General features: G+C 33.6%; 1 pseudogene; it reads left to right on the top strand.

Moving 5' to 3' along the window:
- The first annotated feature begins 2748 nt into the window (after positions 1-2748).
- Positions 2749-3235, top strand: LOC123934674 (annotated as a pseudogene).
- The last annotated feature ends 4699 nt before the right edge of the window (positions 3236-7934 follow it).

Raw genomic sequence — 7934 nt, 5'->3', positions numbered from 1 at the left:
TTCAATCTTCATTTTGACCTCATTTGGTAGGATATAAAATGGTAAAGTAACTTGCCTAGGGATAAAGAGACTCACTGTTAATTAGATCTTAAATTGTGGCTAAAAATAAGCCTCTCACTCAAATAATCCTTCTGCTTCACGTGTCTGCCTCCCTAATGAGAGAAAGTTCTGTGTAAACGTCCCAAAACCAAGTGCACCAATGGTAAGGGAAAGCACAGAGCAGATGAGTTGTGGTTCAGTGAGAAGCAGAGATTGACATTGAGGAATTTTTAACTACTCACAGCCTTTTCTATTATCCTCTGCTTATAACAGCCAGTCTTTGGAGTATAAGCAGGACTTGTGTCCCTTCCCCTACTTATCTCATTTTATGTACCTTCAAGTGCAAAACAGTTACTTAGGCCTTAGAACACAGCTTTCCCTCTAAATATAATGGATATTAATTAACTAATTAATGTAATATTTTTCATGCTTTCAATGTGTTAAGCATTGTTTTAGATACTGATAAGATGGTATATAGGCAACATGGTCTCTGCACTCATGAAAATTGTAATCTCATACTCTATCCACCTTATCTTTTCCATCCAAAGAAATAATATCCACTTATTAATAAGTGTGGCCCATGGACATTTTAAATTACATTTTTTAAAATTTTCCCAAGATAAATTAAAATGTTTTAAATAATGTATAATATTCCTCCAAAATGTGTGTTCTTTGTCTAGAATCACCATGCACTAAGTTGACCATACATTCTGATTTGACTGGAATAGAACTGGATTTCATTTGTTATTGCAATGTAATTAATAATGGTACTCCCTTTCACTCTTTAAAATGTCTTAGTTTGGATAACAGAGTATGATCACTCTGCCATCTACCCACTCACACAATCTAGGTGATACTTTTTTAAAAATATTTTAAATATTTTAATATTTTTAATTAATTAATTTATTTTTTCAGCATAACAGTATTTACTGTTTTTGCACAACACCCAGTGATCCATGCAATACATGCCCTCCCTATTACCCACCACCTGGTTCCCCAACCTCCCACCCCCCCCGCCCCTTCAAAACCCTCAGGTTCTTTTTCAGAGTCCATAGTCTCTCATGGTTCACGTCCCCTTCCAATTTCCCTCAACTTCCTTCTCCTTTCCATCTCCCAATATCCTCCATGTCATTTGTTATGCTCCACAAATAAGTGAAACCATATGATACTTGACTCTCTCTGCTTGACTTATTTCACTCAGCATAATCTCTTCCAGTCCTGTCCATGTTGCTACAAAAGTTGGGTATTCATCCTTTCTGATGGAGGCATAATACTCCATAGTGTATATGGACCACATCTTCCTTATCCATAGATAATTATATCAAAAAATGGGCAGAAGATATGAACAGGCACTTTCCAATGAAGACATACAAATGGCTATCAGACACATGAAAAAAATGTTCATCATCACTAGCCATCAGGGAGATTCAAATTAAAACCACATTGAGATACCACCTGACACCACTTAGAATGGCCAAAATTAGCAAGACAGGAAACAACATGTGTTGGAGAGGATGTGGGGAAAGGGGAACCCTCTTACACTGGTGGTGGGAATGCAAGTTGGTGCAGCCACTTTGGAGAACAGTGTGGAGAAATTAAAGAAATTAAAAATAGAGCTTCCCTATGACCCTGCAATTGCACTACTGGATATTTACCCTAAAGATACAGATGTAGTGAAAAGAAGGGCCATCTGTACCCCAATGTTTATAGATGATACCTTTAACATCTACACCTATGAATACCCACACACATCCCAAAAATTCTATCATCCTAATTTTTAAATTTAGCTACTTCTCTCTGCACCACCTCTATTCTAATTTAGACAACCATCATCATCTCTTTATGATTTATTCTTACCAGCCTCTATTGGTTCCCTCTACTTCCAATTTTGCTTATTTGAATAAACATATTTTTCATTAAAGTGATCTTTCTGAATTCCAAATTTGATCTCACTATTCTGTTGCCTAATTCTTCCAAGGATTCACCTGTATCTAAAAATAAAAAGAAAATAAAACTTCCTTACTATAGTATATTAAGTCCTTCAGTCCTATCTTTCCAACCTCATTTCTGTAACTCTACACCTCACCACAATGCTCCAACCATGTTGAAGTACTCATATTTCCATGAATGTGTGATGCATTCTGAGATATTAATGAACTTGAGTAAATAATTTATGCTCTTGCAATATTCTTTTCCCACTTTTCATGTGACTAATTTTCTTTCAGCTCCTAATTTGGAATTTTCTTCTGGAAATCCTTCCCAGATTTCTCCCCAAGTCTGACTTACGTATCTCTCTGTGCCTTTATAAGATCCTGTGCTTCCCTTATCAACTGGATCATGCACTGGATATTATACTTGGATACATACATTGAATTTTTCTTGACCAACTGTACTTCAAGAGAAATAGAAAAGTTCCTTGCAAGCATTAGATATTCAAAACACATTTGTTTAGTAAAAATTAAGGAAATGATAGAATTCTAGGTGCAAGATAAAATTAATATTGTTAGAAATTAGCAGCCATCATCCCCATCCACCTTCCACCCAAATAACAACAGGCGAGCCTACTTAAAAGATTGTCCTGAAAACTTGCATTTCTAGATGAGATGGAATAAATCTACTCCATCTCATTATTCTTGATAGTTATGGCTAAAATTCCTGGATAAAACATATAAAACAAATGTCAGAAGACTCTATTTCTCTTGACCTCATATTGGAATTCAAATTGGCTATCAGCAAGGCAATAATTATGGGTTGGTTGGGTTAAAGAATGCAGAAGAGCTATTCATAGAGAAGATTTGATCAACTTCCTGTGTGGAAAAGTTTCTCCACCACAAAACTCTAGACCTTTCCCAAGAAATACTGTGTTGTCCCCTAACTGAGTTACTTCAATGGAAATCTGCTCATCTGTAGAGACTAATTCTCAACGCTTCCGGGAAAACAGGGCTCTGCATGGTCTTAGTGGTACAATGGCTAGTATAAGCATACATTTGAGTACCCCAAGCTCTTTTATACATATAAGCAATGGATGGAATGCTAGTTGAAGGATAAATGGACTCCATGATGTCAATTTGAACACTTTCACATCGGAAGAAATGGCACTCCACTTGGACAATACGTGAACCAGAAGGTGTACTTAGCGCAGTGTGACCATATGATTACAGACTTGCCGACCCATAAACACAACAGAATGATCTAAACTCCAGACATTTTTACACCCACCATGCTGCTTGAAAGCCACTTGATCTCCAACATATACTATTATTGCAAAGGAAACATGAGCCACCTTCCCTTATAAACTGTTTAAGACAAGTGAATTCTATAGTGGTTGTCATAAAAGGAATTTCTGGATATTCACAGCAGATGCCTCTTATAACTATGGCCTTTTTAAAACTAAAATCCTAGCAGAGAACATCAGATATCATGTAGTCATTAGCAAGATCATCACAGGCTAACGCATATCTGTTCCAAGGCTGAAAGTGACCTTAACTATATTTATTCTCAAAGGGAAAGGAATGGATATCAGATGTTTACCTGGTTATTGAATGCTTTTTTGGTCCATTTCCTGCTGTGTTGATTATTTTTGCTTCAGCAGTATTGCCAGTTTCCTAAAATTGTTTTAAAGCCAATGGTCTGGCTTCCTGTCAAATCTACAGGCTTCCATTTTTTTTTTTTTTTTTTTTTTTTTTGCAGCAGTACTCTACCATGCACCTGGTTTCTAAATAGTCACAGTGGGCAACTTCTAATGATTGGGCTGTGCTCTGTTAGTTTTCCAAGAAATTTCTATTCTGGTGATTATGTGTTGTAAAAAGGTGCTACAATGGACATGCAATGTAGTTAGTAAGTACATAGAACTTAATTGGATTCAGTGTGTGTGTGATAGTGTTCTAAAGGTAGCAATATTATTTAATTGCCCCCCCCAGTTAACCTAGTAGGCTTAAAATACTCAGTTTTAAGACAAGTATTACTCCCTAAACAGGATACTATTATTTATGGTAAATATAAATATGTAGACTACATTCAAGAGTGACCTAAAATGGAGAGGTCATGAACTTTGAGAATGGGGTTCCTTTTGGTTTAGTATTAGCAGATGGTGATACTGCTGATGGATGGTGAGGGAGGGTTGGTATTCTAGTCTTCAGTGTACTGTTCTACATTTTTCATGAATGCCCTACTTTGGGCAGTTTTCATTAAAATGGTGGAAGATAAAGGTCTTTTATCTGCTAATTATGTGATCACAACCTAAATAGAAAAACCTGACTCTTCAGTCCCTCTCCTAATGTGTGCACTTTGGAATCTCAATCTGGAAAATATGGAATCACATGGAGGTTCTCTAAATGTTAGGTAGTCCTCAATAAAGGTTATGAGGACATTCCTCTTTTGAGTACATATAAAACCTCTTATAGCTACAATGTTTTAAAGCATGTTTCGTCTTCAGTTTTAATATCTTGAACTGAATGGTAATATGTTTTAGATGAAGAACTGATGTCAGCTGGCCAGGTACTGTAATTTATTCTATCATATTACTATATTACATATCAAGTAGGACAGTGAAAATGTTTCCTTGCAAACTTGCAGTTCAGTGTTAGCTCCTATTTTTATTATTATGTTCAATTAGCCAAAATATTTTTAACCTTAAAAGAGCATTGCAAATCAGTATAAGAATTTTTCCAGAAGCTATTCACAGGACTTTGTTAAATTTTGCAATTACATTAGCCATTTAGTAATATCTTTCTGTGAAGAAACTTTGCTAAGTTAACCATAACATCCATTGACTGGGTGGAAGGTGAATGGAATATTAGAAATGTATTTCTACATTGTGCTGAATTTCTATAATCATTATAGATATAGCCCTTATTTTAAAAAGTCAATCCCATACTAAAAACAGGAATGAAAATGAGGTATTTCTCAAAAGTGTATCACTTTTTTTTCTTTTGAACATAATACGAGGAAGAATTACAACAATTTGTAATTTTGCCTGAAACAGACAAGCCTGTGAATTATGAATACGTTCAAGCCTTCCTTTGGAATGTGTCTAGAAATGAATTTGGAATTATCATTGTTTTTTCTGTTGCTGTAAATTTAGATTCTGCAATTGGATTTGGTGGTGTAAATGATTGCTCACAAATGGCGAAAACTTCTTGTCCTAAAGAATTTTGAGATTGAGGAACCCCTAATTGACCTCCCCTTTACGCCTTGGTTCTATTCTTACTTCCAAGTTGAATAATGTTTTTTTAAAAAAAAATTTATTGTTTTTGTGTAGTTGGTGTACTGATGCTTAATTTCAGTACCCTTTCCTCTCAGTTGACAAATTTTAAAGAAACATATGCCATTTTCTTTGATAAGGAAAAGTAGGTCTTAATGTCTGCCAGCACACAATTTATATGCTTTATTGGCTCCACTAAACTTTGGAAAAACTTTAAAACAAGAGTGAAGAAAGATTAACCTAAAAATTAATATATCTATAAAAATTATCCTTTAAAATGAAGGAAAAATTAAGACAATCCCAAATAAAAAAAATAATAGAAATCACTGATTGATAGTAGTGTTCTTCAACAAAAATTGCTAAAAAGAGTTTCTTCGGATGAACTTAAAGGAAATCAAACAGTTACTGAAACACATAAGAAGAAGCAAAGATCACCATTACAGGTAACTAAATAACTAACTAACTAACTAACTAAATAAATAAATAAATAAATACAAAGGAGACTTTGTATAACTAAATAATATTTATAAATAAATACATAAATACAACTAAATAAATACAACTAAATAAATAAATAAATACAATAACTAAATAAATAAATACAAAGGAGAACATAAAGGTGGTTTTTTTAAAGGACTTTTCTTCTACACTATGATTTAAAAGAAAATTGCATAAAACATCTATTACTGGGGAACCTGGGTGGCACAGTTGGTTAAGAAACTGATGCTTGGTTTTGGCTCAGGTCCTGAACTCAGGATTGTGAGATCAAGTGCCCATCTAGCTCTGCACTCTAGCACATCTAGCACAGAGTCCACTTGAGACTCTCTCCCTCTCCTTTGACCCTCCTCCATCTCTAAAATAAATAAATCAATCTTTTAAAAAATAAAGAACAAATAAAACATCTATTACTAATAATTATAAAACTGTGTTGGTAGGTTTATATGTATAAAGATATACTATGTAGGTCAATGATAGTACAAAAGCAAGGAATGGAACTATATTGAAGTAAGGTTTTTATACACTATTGAAATCAAATTGACATTAATCTGTGCTAATATTTTTAAAATTTTTTATTTTTAAATTTGATCTAGTTAACATATAGTGTAGTATTAGTTTTAAAGGTAGAATTTGGTGATTCATCAGTGCATATAATAACCAGTGCTCATTACATCAAGTGTCCTCCTTAATGCCCATCACCCAATTATCCCATCCCCCCACCCACCTCCCCTCCAGCCACCCTCAGTTTGTTTCTTATAGTTAAAAGAGTTTCTTATGGTTTACCTCTCTCTCTGCTTTTATCATATTTTATTTTTTCTTCCCTTCCCCAATGTACATCTGTTTTGTTTGACAAATACCATATGGTTTCATTCATACATTAAATTAAAGAAATTAAATTGTTTTAAGGTAAATTGTTAGTTGAAATCCACAAGGAAATTGCTAAGAAAATAAATCTAAAATTGAAGTAAAATAAACAACAAAGGAATTGAAATGGTATACAATAAATTGTTCATGTATCACAGATGGAGACAGAAATGGATGACTATGCAATACTGGGTGTTATATGTAAACAATGAATCTTGGAACACTACATCGAAACCTAATGATATATTCTATGGTGACTAACATGACACAGTAAAAATTTAAAAAAATAAGTGGATGGCTAGATATCAAAAGACATTAAGAAAACAAATAGAAAAATAAAAGATCCATAATTACATTATATTTAATAACACTGAATACAAGTGGATTAAACACTCCAATAACAAAGCAAAGATTGGTAGAGTGGATTAAAATAAAAACTATACACAAACATATGTTATCTACAGAGACAAACATAAGATTCAAAGATACAAATAGATTGAAAATAAGAATAAGTTAAAATATATGTCATAAAAACAGTAATTAAAAAGGAGCTGGGAGGGCTATATTAATATAAGAAAATATAGATTTTAGATACCAGTCACTATTAGAGACTGAAAGGATATTATATAACAATTAAAAAGCAATTCAATCAGGGAGACATGGCAATTAAAAGTATATATATACCTAAGAATACAGCTCTGAAATACATGAGATGAAAATGGACAGAAGTCAAAAAAGAGAGAAATGGACAATTCAGAAATCACAGTTTGAGACTTCAATAGCTTATTTTCAATAATGGATAAAACAACATGGCAGAATATCAAACACAGTCAGTATTCAAGATTTGAACACGATAAACCAACTAAATCAATCAGACAGTAATAGAGTATTCCATCCAATAAAAGCAGAATATATATTCTTATCAAATAAACATGGAACATTCGTCAAGACAGAACATATATTAAGCCATAAAACCCTTGAAAACTTTAAAAGGATTGATATTACACAAAAGTATATTTTCTGACTATGATGAAATGAAATTGGAAATGAATACAAAGAAGTGTTGTCAGCAAAATGATAACAGGGATTTCTAACATTTTTCTCCCCCTATCAACATCAATTTGAACAAACATTCATAATACCTTCACAAGGACCAAAGATTCCAGGTGAGGGGTTACAATACCTGAATGAAGCACAGAGATAAGAAAAGACACATTGAGAAAGGTAGGAATCATAGACTCATACTACTCCCATCACCCCTCCACCAAGAGCCTTAGCAGGCCAGTGCAGAGTGACACCTACTTCAACCAGGAAGGAAAGTGAAGTGAGT

The sequence above is a fragment of the Meles meles genome, chromosome X, assembly GCF_922984935.1.
Source record: "Meles meles chromosome X, mMelMel3.1 paternal haplotype, whole genome shotgun sequence".
NCBI classification, from domain to species: domain Eukaryota; kingdom Metazoa; phylum Chordata; class Mammalia; order Carnivora; family Mustelidae; genus Meles; species Meles meles.
Note: the sequence above shows the minus strand (reverse complement) of the source record. Positions and strands in the feature narration are given on the sequence as shown.